The sequence below is a fragment of the Olea europaea genome, unplaced genomic scaffold, assembly GCF_002742605.1.
Source record: "Olea europaea var. sylvestris unplaced genomic scaffold, O_europaea_v1 scaffold864, whole genome shotgun sequence".
NCBI classification, from domain to species: domain Eukaryota; kingdom Viridiplantae; phylum Streptophyta; class Magnoliopsida; order Lamiales; family Oleaceae; genus Olea; species Olea europaea.
This window is the reverse complement of record NW_019267092.1, coordinates 88,557-103,429: the sequence shown is the minus strand read 5'-3', so window position 1 is coordinate 103,429 and position 14,873 is coordinate 88,557.

Below are 14,873 nucleotides of genomic sequence, written 5' to 3'. Positions count from 1 at the left end.
AATTTTCAAAAGCGAACAAAGTTGAACCACCAGAAAAGGTAATCTTCTTTCCAATGAAAATAGATTTCGAATATATTTATCATATAGAGAATATGAAGTTTACCAATACTATTACATTAGAAAAATCATGCAAAATGCAAAAAGGTCTTTATAGATCACTATTAAAGTTTTTTGCCGGTTCAAACTCAATCTTGCAGTGTTCGAGTAACAAGTTTTACAGTATGTTAATTCTAAGATAGCTATGTTGACTTGTCCATTTTTTTTATTTTCAAAATGTTTTTTAGGTTAACATTATTCTGAATAATTTATCCTTGTGTATAGAATAATAGATGGATTATTAATGTGATATTTCTGATGAAAATAGTCCGCGCAGCGTGGAATCAATTACTTCCGCACTGTGCGGAGTGGTTCAACTCCACGCTGCGCGGACAGTGTGACTTCGCGCAGCGCGGAGTGCTCAAAGTTGTTTTTTTTATACTTTTTTTGGTAATTTTGCCATAACTTTTGCTACGATTATCAGAATAGTGTCCATGGCCCTAATTCAGAAAGTTCTTTTTGACGCGCACGTCCTGGCCACCTTGCTGGGTGGGCATCATTTTCGAGGTCAAAATCCTTTGTTTTCCCTTCCAAATCAATAATTATAGTTATTCTCTTACTTTCTATCGTTCTAAATATTTATCCTATGTTTAAAAAATTGACTTCATACATTTTTTATAAAAAAAAAAATGATGTCAACTGTATTAAGAAAATTATCTCGCGAAAAAAATAAACATTAAGAAAATAATTGATTTTTTAAGAAAAAAACGAGTTATATGTATTTTTTAACACACACGTTTGATATGCGTTTAACTATTTTTTATATTCATTTAAATCATTCGATGTGTCTATGATATAATTTTCAAAAAGAGCTTTGAGAGAATAAAAAATATTTATGGATTCGACTACCAAACAATTTTCGATGAATTTTTAAAGTTAGCTTATTATCGAAATTTTTAATTTTTTAAATGATGTCTCATTTTACACTAAAAACAATTTAAAATTTTATCAGGAAATTTTCTAAACCACGTAAAAAATTTATCAGATTATTTACAAAATTAATTTTGTAGTAGTAGTGATATATTAATTAAGTTGAAAAATTAAAATAGGATTGAAGGATAAAATGGAAAAATGAAAATACTTTACAAACAGTAATAGCATATTCATTCTTACAGTGTAGGAATAGAGAAAAATAGGGAAAATAAATACAAAAACCACTGAATTGCAGCAAATTCATTATATATTGTTTGAATTTTAATTATATAGATTTCTTTATTTTGTTCGAAAGTATTCGAATGATTATTATATAATTTTGTTCTTATATGTCGACACATAATTTTTTTTATTCATTTCTGTAATTGACTTTACTTATTTTTATAGTTATATTTTGTTTTTTTAATATTATTTTTCTCAACTCATTATTGACTTATTCCAATTTCATAAATTCTTGTATAACATTTTCTTCAAATATATTGCGTAATTATTAAAGTTCACAAATTTTATTTATTTAAACTGTATATTAATCATAGTGTAAATTATATTATTTCCATCTATATATTGTACTATTAAGTTTCAAATATGAAAATGTGAGTAGCTTTCATTTCCATCACAATACATGTACAGTTTCAGATCAACGACAAAAAATAATGCTTCAAATAGTATAGATATAATCTTATATTTATTTTTAATAAAGTTGCCGTATGTAAAATATCATTCATCATAATAAAAAAAAATTGCCAGCTTCTAAAAATTATATCAGATTAGTATATGAATAAATTTGTTGACTAAAGAATAATTTTTTTAATAATTTTTGCAAATGTTGTTAGAATACATATTATCTCCAAATCAATGGTTCTCTAATACGATTACTCAATTTGCAAATTATCAATATCTTAAAGATTTTGTAGAACTTATAGATGCAGACGATCAATATTCTTTATTGTATAGTCCATTCCATGGATTCATTTGCGGAAGTATGTATGAAAAGCAAAATGAAAAATTTAGCAACAATTAATACATGAGTTCATAATGGGACTTATAAACTGCGGTAAAAATAACGAAGTTTGGATACAATTACACGATCATGTAGCCCGTTTTGGCATGCAAGGATTTTATCTAATAACTGGATTACCATGCCATGAAGTTACTGCTAATCTTAATTTTAGTAATACTCGACTTAGAGATGAATACTTCAATGGTTCAAAGAGAATTACTATGATAAGACTTTCTGAAGTATTTCATATGTGTCAAAATTAAGAAGATAAATTTAAGTTGGGATTAGTTATGTTCGTCGAATGCATTTTAAAACCAACTGGAAGATACATCGATTTCAGAACCCTTGGAATGGTTGAACAACTTGATGAGCTCCTTATGTTTCCACGGGGACGTAAGACATACTTTATTTTATTAAATTCATTACAAGAATCACAGCTCGAAAAAGTACGAAGAGTACAACAAAATAACCAAACAGATTGTAAATATTCGTTGCATGGTTGTCCGCTTGCATTTCAGGTATTTTTACTTTCATTGTTTTCCCCATTACATATAATTTAATCATATAAAAACTATAATATTTCTTTTCACTTATATTTCAGTATTGGATATATGAAGTTTTTTCCTCAAATTGGCGACAATTCGGTCATCGTATTCGTACAAGCTTAAAATGTCCACGAATGCATAAATGGCAGCCTCAAATAGTATTAACAGAACATGTTATTAGACAATTTTTTGCTGTTCAAGAGGTATATTTATTTCAATATACAATTGAATATATATTTAATTGTTTATAAATAAACTTAAAAAAATACATCTGATATTTTATTACAATTATAGATTACAGTAACTGCAACGCTAAATCCTACTGAAACAGAATTGGAAACATCCTGGTATACAAATCTTTCGCTACCAATTGACAACCAATATCATACACTAGACAACATTGTCAATGGTGAATTCGACAATGTAACACAACAAATTCCAGCAGATAACATACATACACAAGAAAGAACTATCCACACTTCAGATGGAATTGAATCTACTTCTTCTGGTAGTTCAAACTATGTAACTAAACAAGATATGGAACAGATGTTCAATATACACAGACAAGATGTCTTTGGTTTCTACGACAGCTTAAAAACACAGATGATTCAAGGATCAACAAAGCAAAAAGCTCAGTATCATACAATTCTTGAAAAGCAAGAAGCTTTCTACTAGACAATTTTTGACAATCAGAAATAATTTTTTGAACATCAGCAAAAAGACCAACAAGACTACTTCCAGGGCATACAATCTAACATGCAATCTTATGTGGATACCAGTTTCAGTTTAACGAAGTCTTACATTGATGAACAAAATCGAAAAATGCAGAATTAGTTATCCGACTGGAAATCACACGTAGAAACAATTGTAGCCTTTGTACAGCGAGATGTGCCTCCTCATACAAGTCCAGTTGAATTCGAAATCCCTTCAACATCTGAACATACAGAAAACATTGAAAGATTGACGAAAGAAAAAAAAAAGATAAGGAAAAATAGACACAATCTCCATCGACAACGCTAACTAATACTTTAGAAGACTATAACATCGATAGATACAAAAATATTAGAGAATGGATATCACAAAATCCATCAGAATAAGATATTAAATTTAACCTCGTTAACTTAAATATTATAATTTGTATTTTACTTATTTGATGACAATTTAATTTTTTCTTATACAGTACATACTGGAAAGATGAAATCGACAAGCTATACCGAAGACAGTCGCTGATAAATGTGATAAATCAAATGAAAGATATAAATATTGTGGTAAGTCAACTTTAGTAATCATAATTAATTTTACTCCATTATTAATATATCTAATTTACATTTTTTTTACTAGCATATTGATATAGAATTAAAGATGTTGAGAAGGCTTATTCACGATGGATCTCCCATGCTTTCTAAAGAATCTGCAATCATGGACCTTAGATTCGAGAATGAATGTGTTCATTGGTATACAATTATAAAAGGAGGAGCTGCCCAGTGTACAAGTAATTTCAATGCACTACAACAATACATAAAAGGAGAATTACCTGTATATGCTCGTCCGTGGATAAGATACAACTATTTATTGGTTCCATCCGCATATCCATGCAACACTTGGTTTCTTTTTCTTGTCGGCTTTCAAAAGTGAAAATTTCATGTATATAATTGCAGCCACAACATCCATACACCGGACGCAATTAAATTACGTGCAGAACAGTTTTGACTGTAGTACAATCATTATTGGTATCTACAGACATTTTCTTCAGCAAACCAACTTTAAGAAAACATAGAAATAAGCACATAAAATTGGAAATCATACCGCATCTACTTTGTCAAAATAATGGGTAAGTATCTCAACAATTTACTATAATATTTAATTTTCTATTTAATTTTATTTTACATTTACAACATTAACATAAACTAACTTCAAATTATTTTTTCTATAGGCCAAATTCTAGAGTTTTCCTTCTCAAATACATTGAATGTTTCGTTTTCTGATATCCATTAGAAGCAGTTTCGCCAAAGAAGATACGTTTATACAAACGAAAGATTGTCACAGATATCTGTCACAATGAATATTTTTTACGTCCATGTTTGTCTTAATCATAACAAATTATGAAAATTCAGTAAAATTATTAAAATACAGTAAGATTTGTTTATCAAAACTCAATTTATAATCTTGTATTCATAGCTTCAAAATTATTTATTTTAAATATTTCTATACACTGAATAAATGTAGGTTTTTCGGTGGCAAGTATGAGACACTACTTAACATGAGAGATTTCAAAGTATCGCAGTCACATTTTCTTCTGGACGTGATATTTTTTATTCTGGACACTAAAAACAAGATATATCAGTTCAATGGTGCAAGCTCCAATATTCACGAAAGGGCCAAACATTAGAAGTAATTCAATTTTTGTAAGAAAAATACCATGAAGGGACGTGTGATGTTGCAATTGTAAGTAAGAACTCTTTTAGTTGCTATGGTTGTAATTCTGTTTTCTTTTATGCAGTTGTCTTTTTATAGATACTACTTCTATATTTATTTTATTGTTCCCCACTTTAGATGATGGAAAGTTACAAGCTGAGTCAGATTCTGGTGAACTCTGGGTTTTCTTTGATAGGTTTGCTCCAATTGGCAAAAAAGTTGCTACAGAAGATGATATTATTCCTGAAAACACTCCAACAAAATTTTATTGGTAATTATTCTTCCTTGTTTAATTTTATCGTTTTCTTTTACGATAAGGCTATTGTTCATATTGCAAATGTTACCGAGTTTATGCTAATCACTAATGGTTTACTAAATTGAATCAACATGATGAAGTTATTCTGCTTTGTTTACTTTGCCCTATCAATCAGGCCTACAAAATAATATTGAAATAATCATTTTTAGTGAAAATGAATTTTTCAATCACACGCCATTTGGTTATATAGAATTCACAAAAGTACATTAAAATAAGAGACTTGAAGCTGTTTGCTTTTTAGCCAATAGTTTGACTAACGTGCGTTTTACATGCCTTTTCTTATTTTTAAATTATGTTCTCAATTCACATACATCTTGTCCTTCATTTTCATAAGCATTAGTGATGGCAAAGTCTAAATTGTACATATCGAACTTTCCATGTCACTTCTGAGAAATAATAAATGTTATTTAATGAATTTTCGTGCTGAAGTATTTTTTTGGCACTCAATGCCCCCATTTAATATCAGGTCTGATGATACACAACTATTCCTGCAAACGCGTTTATATGAATTTTTTGGGATACATTGTGGTTTATGTTTACTGAAATAGCGATACTGTTTTGATTGAAATTCTTCGAAGTGATCATCGATATTATTTAAACATTTTTTTTGCATGTATTTAATGTTGGCAGTCCTTGTAGCAAACTTGTGGATACAAACTGTATATTGAGCCATGTACTACAAGATGGGCGATAAATTAATTTTTTCTTAATTTTTTTAAGGAGAACCACAGCCTCAGTCTTATGCTTTCTATAATAGATGGAATCTTATGATACAACAACTTCCAATAGTATAATAAATTCCAATATACATTAGGTGTTAAATCTGACATTTCTTGCATATTAACCTGTATCATAAGATATTATGACCTGGAGAACATAGCAACCTCTCATTTTTGCTTTATTCCACTAGTGTAACATCTCTACATCGGTTTACTATTTGATTGTCGAAGTGAAGTTTCTCATGTTCATATGTTCATCTCTAATTTTCTTGTAGTGCTTCAATGGCTATGGCAATGACATCAGCAAGTTTAAGTTATATATGGATATGTTGGCAGAATGTAGGAGAAACTCTGGTTCTATGATGAGCTCCTAAATTTGGTATCTCTAGCTCATAAGCCCTGATACAACAATTGTGTTCTAATTTCCAGTGAATCTTTTTAAACTATAATTAAATATTCTTGTCGGTGGACATCATTACCATTGAACATCTTATGGATACTTTTTTAGTAAGTAATGGTTTGAAAATGCAAACATGGCGCGGATGTATTTTCTTAATTGCTTCAAATGGATATGGCCTAATTTTAGCATTTTATTGGTGTAATGCGTACTGGTGTTACGTTGATATTTCCATAATCACGAGCCAGAGCATGTTCTATCCTTGTTGAATTACACTTGCACTTTTTTGTAGTACAAGATCTGCAACATACTATTATTGCTTACCAGGTTGGGAAGGTTATATATGTTTTATTTCAGTAATTATTAAAGTCCTTCTTAACTTAATGCCTTAATGATAGATTGTGATATTGTAACTTATTAAATTTTTGTTAATAGTAGCTCTAAAAATGAAATCTGGCTTATAGCCTCCTTAATTGTTTTAGATCTAGCTTCATTTAGAATTATTTAGCACTCTTTAATTGAAAATGGTATAATTTTCGAACATTTGATTTAAAATGATGAATTTCTAGCTTTACTATCTGCCAAGTACTATTCTTGTTTTCCATGTCGTGAAAGTTTGATAAGTGTCACCATACAAACAATTTTGTTATGGAAACGTGGAAGGAGCTCAAAGTGGAAGTTGGTAGTGGAAACATGGATGTATCTATCCATCATTCACAAAGCCTAGCCATATTTTCATAAATCTCAACCTTCTTTGAAGGTTTGAAGTGCTTACAATTTTTTGTGGACCCTTTAAGAGTATCGAAACGACAAATGCAATGCAATATTTTGTTACGCTAACATTACCTTAAAAATAATATCTCCCGTGCATTGCACAGGCAATAGACTAGTATATATAGAAGTGGATGCACAAGGCAAACTACTGTGGATTAAGAATATTTCGAGTCTGACTTTGCTCTTGTTTTAAAGTCTTTTAGTTTAAAATGTTTTTTAAGGACAACTAATTATAATTATATATAATCTTTTTATGTCCAGATAATAATTAATTAAGCTAAAGATATGATTTTAAACGACTATAAATTATTCACAATATAAAGTATAACCGTTGTTCATCGCTAATAAATAAGTATTAAATGGAACAAGCTAACGGCTCAACTCGTTGGCAAGTTGAACGCAAACCTACTTGCTTAACAAAAGTGCAGCTTGTCTCGTCCCACCATATGGTTTGTCATGCTTATTAATTTTTTATTGAAATTTTAATTTGAATAGCCAGTTGGTGAGCTATTGACAAGCTAGCTCGATCGGCTCATTACTAAAAGGAGTCGAATCGACGAGCAATTAAAGCAAAGATTAATCGAGATGACTTTCAATCACGAGAAGTAGTACAAGCAACGAATCAAAATTCATTTTTAAGTTTAACGTAAGCGTTTCTTTCATCAAAAAGGAGTGATACATCAAATTAGGGACTCTACCTATATTTGATAAATTGAAATATCCTCGTTTTCATATTTTGGAAAATACTGGACAACCTAAAAGAAATAAAAATTGAGAAGATTAGCCCGTGGGCTTATAACCCACTCATGGATCACAGCCCATAACTTTCACTGGAGTATCACTTCTTGACACTGGTTGTTTGTTATATATGTATCGGATTTGAACTCAATTCAGAGAAGAAAAAATGTAAAAAACTGAATAATTGTTAAACAAGATCAAGTAACCATTTGAAAACACATAAATAGAAGATTACAATAAAATAATAATAGAAGGATTGCAAAGTCGAAGAATTGAAGGGAAATTGATAAAAGACTTCATAAGTAGGTATACTCTGTATTTTAATCTAGATTATAATTACATCATTTATTATCTTCTTGTCCTGTGAAATCGGAATCAGGCTACACGTGTTTATTTTTGTTCTGAAAAGTTTGTTTTCATTTAATGAATTTTTACTCGATTTTTGTGATTTGATTGTCTGTAATCCGATGAGTTCGAGAGTTTTTTTCGTGTACGTTCGTCTGAATGTATAAAAAAAAGGTTGAACCCCAACCTTAGGGGCCCCCACCGATCCTGCCCTGAGCCATTGTGGAGGAGGTAAATCGCAGGATGTGCCTCCCAGGAGCCAGGGTGGAGAGCACATGGATAGGCCAAGGCTACTAACCCATATGGTAACTCCCGCTTGCAACAAAGCCAATTCCACCTTGCGGGGAATCGAACTCTGCACACTGCCGCGCTGAGCCCTATCCGCCCTCCCCTTTGCCACTGGGAGATATGCCCTGGGGGCAAAACTGTGTAGGGTAAACTTTTTAAAGTGACTGGCCAATTTTTACTCGATTTTTGTGATTTGATTGTCTGTAATCCGATGAGTTCGAGAGTTTTTTTCGTGTACGTTCGTCTGAATGTATAAAAAAAAGGTTGAACCCCAACCTTAGGGGCCCCCACCGATCCTGCCCTGAGCCATTGTGGAGGAGGTAAATCGCAGGATGTGCCTCCCAGGAGCCAGGGTGGAGAGCACATGGATAGGCCAAGGCTACTAACCCATATGGTAACTCCCGCTTGCAACAAAGCCAATTCCACCTTGCGGGGAATCGAACTCTGCACACTGCCGCGCTGAGCCCTATCCGCCCTCCCCTTTGCCACTGGGAGATATGCCCTGGGGGCAAAACTGTGTAGGGTAAACTTTTTAAAGTGACTGGCCACGTTCGTCTGAATGTATTCAATTATATATGGTGGGTGTTAGTTCTTTTTTAATGAAACATTAACGGTTATTTTCACCATAATCTCATGTTGTGACATTTTGCTGTTTGTTGTAGCTTAAAAATTAGTAGATTTTGATAAAAATTAGAAGAAATGTGTTGAAAAGTTGATATGAATTATGGGTCTCATGAAATGTGTGTCGTTGTAAATGAATTTGAAGAAAAGTGAGTTTTAGAAACAGGCACCAAATAGGAGCTTAGTTTTTGCCAAAATTTAATATGAAAAAATGTGCTGTATTGGAGCAAGGGAAAGCAAAAGGAGAAGGTGAACTATATGTTACTGTTTGACAAGGCGACCTATGACAAATTGCTGTCTGAGGCTCCCCAATACAAGCTAATCACTCCTTCTATCCTTTTGGATCGTCTTAGGGTATTGCTTCTTGTTATTTTGATTTATATTGGACATCATATTTGGTTTAATTGGCAATATTACGGATCCTATTATGATACATTAATTGTTTGCCTCTGGTTCACCCTGTGGCTTGTTCGTAGAGTGTTTTCCTGCGCTTGTTAATGGCTATTTGTTTAGAATACAGGAGTATGGATTTTGGTAAGTCTAACGGAAGTTAGTGATTGGATAAATGATTCTGCATTATGGAATTTCTTGTTGTTGTCCCCTTGCTCTGCAATGACAGATAATGAAAATGAATAAAGTATACTGTTGTTTGACAATAAAAATCACAACATGTTGCCCATTTTAATTCTTTTGTTTTGCTCACGCAATCATATCAGATTGTTGGTTTAGGTAGTTCTCTTTATTGAAAATGAATTAATGGTCGTATTTTTCAATAATACATGTAATCTGTATTTGGGGTTTTGTAATGTTGTCTGAAATAGTCCCTTGCGGCCAATTTTTTAGATTTCTTGGGCAGAGTCAGCTATATGACAGTCACATTAGATGCTATTTTTATCCTTGTTGCCATTCTTGATTATCTTTCATATTTATCGGGATGCTGGTATAACAATGTTTGACTTAGTTTATTGTTACTGAATTTAATTATGTATTTATTTACAGATCAGTGGATCACTTGCTAGGAAGGCCATAAGGGAATTGATGGCTAGAGGTTTGATCAGAATGAGCTGATATATAACAGGGCCTCTAACACCTAGGTGCATCTTTTTGCATCATTTGCTAGCTGGAAATGCATCTGAATGTTGTTAGCTTTAATAGTGTATTTGATATGGCTTCTATTAGCAGACTTTTTTTAATTTAGCCCCTGTTTGGTTTTGTTAAAATCATTTTTTTTATTAGATTCTGATAAAAGTTGATAAAATGTGATGTTGAAATTAATTGTTGATTTAGATTTAAATTTTTATCAACTTTTTTAGTTAAACCAAACAAGGCATAATTTTGTTTACAAAAAAAAAATAAAAAAAAATGTCTCGTGTTAGGCTACTGTCTGAGTTCCTTTATGTTGATGATTATTTCTGCATGTTTTGTACCGAATTTTGATCTTGCAAATTTGTAGTGGAATTTGAGATTTTAAATCGCCGGTGAAACCACTGTGCTAAAGACATACATTAAATATAGTTGAAATAGGTTTACTATTGAGATTTTGATCTAGTACGTAGCTGAATTGAGAAGGAAAATTGGTATAAAGATCAATATTGCTGATATGCAAATCGATGGTTCTTTTTCAACTTTTAACAAATGGTCTCAACTTGGTCATGTGACGCATTCTCTCCATTTTCGTAAGTATTGCTACTTTTTATTAAAAAAAAAATTATGTTTAAGGGCCTCGTATATAATTTGTCGCCTGGGGCCTCAAAATTTTCAAGGCCGGCCCTTCAGATTTAGCCCTTGTTTGGTTTATTTAAAAATTAGAATTTTTTTAGTAGATTTTGATAAAAGTTGATGAAATGTGTAATTGAAAATAAATCTGGGAAAATATGAGTTTTAAAAAATGGGAGACAAACATGGGCTTAAGTTGTTTCTGGTCTTCACAAATCATTCTTCCTACTAAATTCTTCTAAAAACTGAAAACAGGTACAATACAAGAAGCACCTTTCCTCATATTAGGAGTGGTCATGCTGCTAAAGTTTTTGTCGTGCTTCAATGTCTATTGTATGATATAACGTAGTATTTGACTCAGTTTGGTGTGTGATTTGAATATTAAAGGGGGGGGGGGGGATTTAAGTACGAAGAAGAGATTAGATATGCATACAACACTTTTCAAGAAGATAACCTAGAGATGTAAATGTTGGGGAAAAAAATGACTCAATTTTGGCAAGATTTTCGGTGGGACCCGTTGATCAAATTTGGAAGATCAAAGTTAATCCATGTTTTCCTCCGTGAGAACATCGAAACCATATATTTATTTGCCAAAATTGATGAATGGATGAATGAGAAATTGGAGTTCAAAGATGACTATTGGAAGATGATTTATGTAGGGAAATAAAACTAGTCTTACATAGCAAAATGAAGAAAGTATGAACCACTTTATATAGGATTACATTTTGAAAGGGTGTAATTATGTGTAGTATAGAAGTTATCTCTACGTGCGCGCACAGGGGGGGTGCAAATCACGGATCGAAATTACCTTCGAACCTTGAACTTGTATGCAGGCGCAACCTGCGTACCGAATGAAGAGTGTCCACGTTTTACAATTTCTTGCTTTCTTCAACTGACTTTTGAGTTTTCGAAAACTGCCAAAACTCTCAGAAATTGAAGCAACTCCAGTGTTTATTGCTATGGAGTTAATAGACGGATTTCAACTTATATAAAAGGTCATTTTTTCAGCAGTTCCAGCACATACAGAAACACACACGAAATTAGGAGAAAAACATTCTGCAATTTTTTTTGCCTGCATCTCGATATTTGTTCAGCGTCGTCGTTGTGGTGATATTATTCGAATACTGGTTAGTTCGCCAGAGTAGTATCTGTGGTGCTCAAATTCTACAGGTTTTACCTTTGTAACTTAGGAAACAGATGTTCGGATTAAATCTCAAGCACTTACAATGAGGGGGCAGATTTGTTTTAAGGAAACTATGTTCGCACAGGCCTCGGGTTGAAAATTAATCCACTATTTATTTATTTTACGATTACACATTTGCAATTTATTCTTGCAGATTTAATTATTTAGCGTAATTTCCCGTTTTATTATGTTATCGTTCTATTTATGTTTATCAAAATTAATTTGCGTTAATTTCTATTTATGTTAAAAATAAAAATCTGAAAAAAAATATATTCAGTAAATTTTGGTATTTCTATGTGTAAGTGAAAATACAGTATGTGAAAATATGGTATATATGGAAGGGTAAAGAAAATATGTTCAAATACAATTAAAAGCATATACGGTAAGCTGTCTACAAATACGGTAAGCTACATAAACGGTATATTGCATATACGATATGCTTAAAATCTATATCTAAACTACATATACGATATACGATAATCCGATTTTATTAACACCACTATATTCCAATAGTAAATGTGGGTGTGCTATCCAGGCCTGATTCGGTTTGAGCCTGCCCAGGTTGGGTATCGAGTATTTCAAAAGAACAATAGAACCATTGGTACATCATGATTGTGGATATATAACAAGGCAAACCCACCTCACAAATCTCCACCAATTCTTATCCAAATTATCATATCTGAAGAAACTAAAGAGTGAGAGGTGATGCTTGGGGATAAGATGAGCTTGAATAAAGTGAGTGATCGAGGTGATTTTGACGAAGATGAAGTCTCTACTAATTGCTTCTAATCCTTGCGAATCATCATCAATTTTATGAAAGAACTTGTGGGGGCTCTCCTGGCCGGGCATGTTTTCTTGTTGCTAATCACAGGAATCATTAGTTCTGTATTTGCTTGGTTTGGGTCGTTTGGTTCTATGATTACTGGTAATTTTTGGCCTCTCAACTTTGCTCTAGTTATTTTTTTGATTTACGAAATATGTACTAGCCCGCTGACCTGGTCATATACCATTTTCGGCTAAAAGATCTTTTTGGCAAGTTTGACCTAGTTCAACATCTTAGGCCAGGCCTTGGATGATCCAACTTTACACCTCTTCTGTCACTCCAAATAATACCCTCACACCTCCTTTGGTTTAAAATTTTTTGAAGACCATCTAGACCTCGGATAAACATATTTCACTTGGTGGTAGGTAAGTGCAAAATTGGTCATCCTGAACTTGACCTTTAGCTTCATATGCTCGACCCCTAGCTCATGCAAACTATTGAGACCTTGGGACCCTCTACCTTGAGGTTGCCACTTGAGAGTTGAGACTCCCTCATCATTGAAGATACCTTGAGGTATGATTTCGAACGGAAAGGCTTCTCACAAGATCTACCCCTTGGTGTTCTATCGGCATTAGACTTTTTGCTATTACCCGATTTCTTTTTAGATCTCTTCCTCTTCTTTTCAATTTTGCTAGTTGTCTTGAAAGCCAGGTCACATTTTGTAATTCTTACATTAACTCAATTAATGCTATCTTCATCATATGCAAGTGATATTCCAAAGTAAACTGTGAAATCATATTAGATAAATAATTTAACACCAAATCAATCTAAATCTCCAAACCATTAGTTGCATCCAGATTCTTTGCCACTTTAAAGTATGCAATCATATATACATATGATCATTCACAAGTCTCTTGCATACGCCCAGATCATAAAAGGTCTTGCAGGTGTTCTCTCCCTTTTAGGTTTACACCATAAACACTATTGAGGTAGTCACTTTTGGCAACCTCCCGAGGTAATTTTCCCAATGACTCACAGGGTCTTGCTCATCACATATTGGGGCACATAGTCCTTGGGCTGACATAGTCCTCGGGGTAATACACCCGAGGAGTGGCGACTTGCATCATCGTGATATGGTCGGTGATGTCCTCGGGCATAAGTCCTCGAGCATCCTTTTGATATACGGGGTTCATGAGTCCTCAAGCTATTCCCTTCATATCGAACCCCCCCTTTTGTCAAGCCCATAAGAAATCTTACCTTCTACAAACTCTAATATAATTCAAACACCTCAACCCAGGACTCCTATGTCCACAAGAATTCTATGTCAACAATAACGTCATTGGTCATGCAATTATATTACAAATAAAATACTCTTATCAAGTAGGACTCTATTGGATAGGAACATCCAACTAATTCAATCCTACTAGAAGTACACTACCTACCTCTATAAATATATGACCCAAGTCCATTATTCAGGTACGCTTTTACATACAATTTCATTATACGTTCTCATATAAATTCTCTGTCTGACTTAAGCATCGGAGAGGCAACGAGAACACACCTCGTTGCCTTTGTTTCAGGTACCAGAAGGCTCTGTTCGTGCTCTTTTCAGTCCTTAAGTACGGGAGGTCTACCAGGTACATTTTTTGGAAGCATCATTAGCGCCGTCTGTGGGAAACGCTACCAAAAGCCATGGTGAATACACGTTCAGGTCTTCCTCCAGCAAGCTCATTCGTTCCAGATCCTGCTTCTCCTCTTGAAGGTCATCATGTCCCTCAAGAAGAATCATCAGAGATGCCAGCACCTCTCCCGGCGGTCGTCACAATCGAAACCTTTGAAGAGCTCCGTCAGCAGGTGGCCACACTCACGCAACTGTTAAGTCAAAGAAATTCGTATCCGTCACCAGCGCAGGTAGAGCATGGTGGTTTTACGGTTGATGCTCGAGCCCGACCACCAACCTTGCAATTGGCAGGGTAGGAACCTCGGGAATTCGCAATATGGCCTCGGGCTCGAGATCGGTCGCC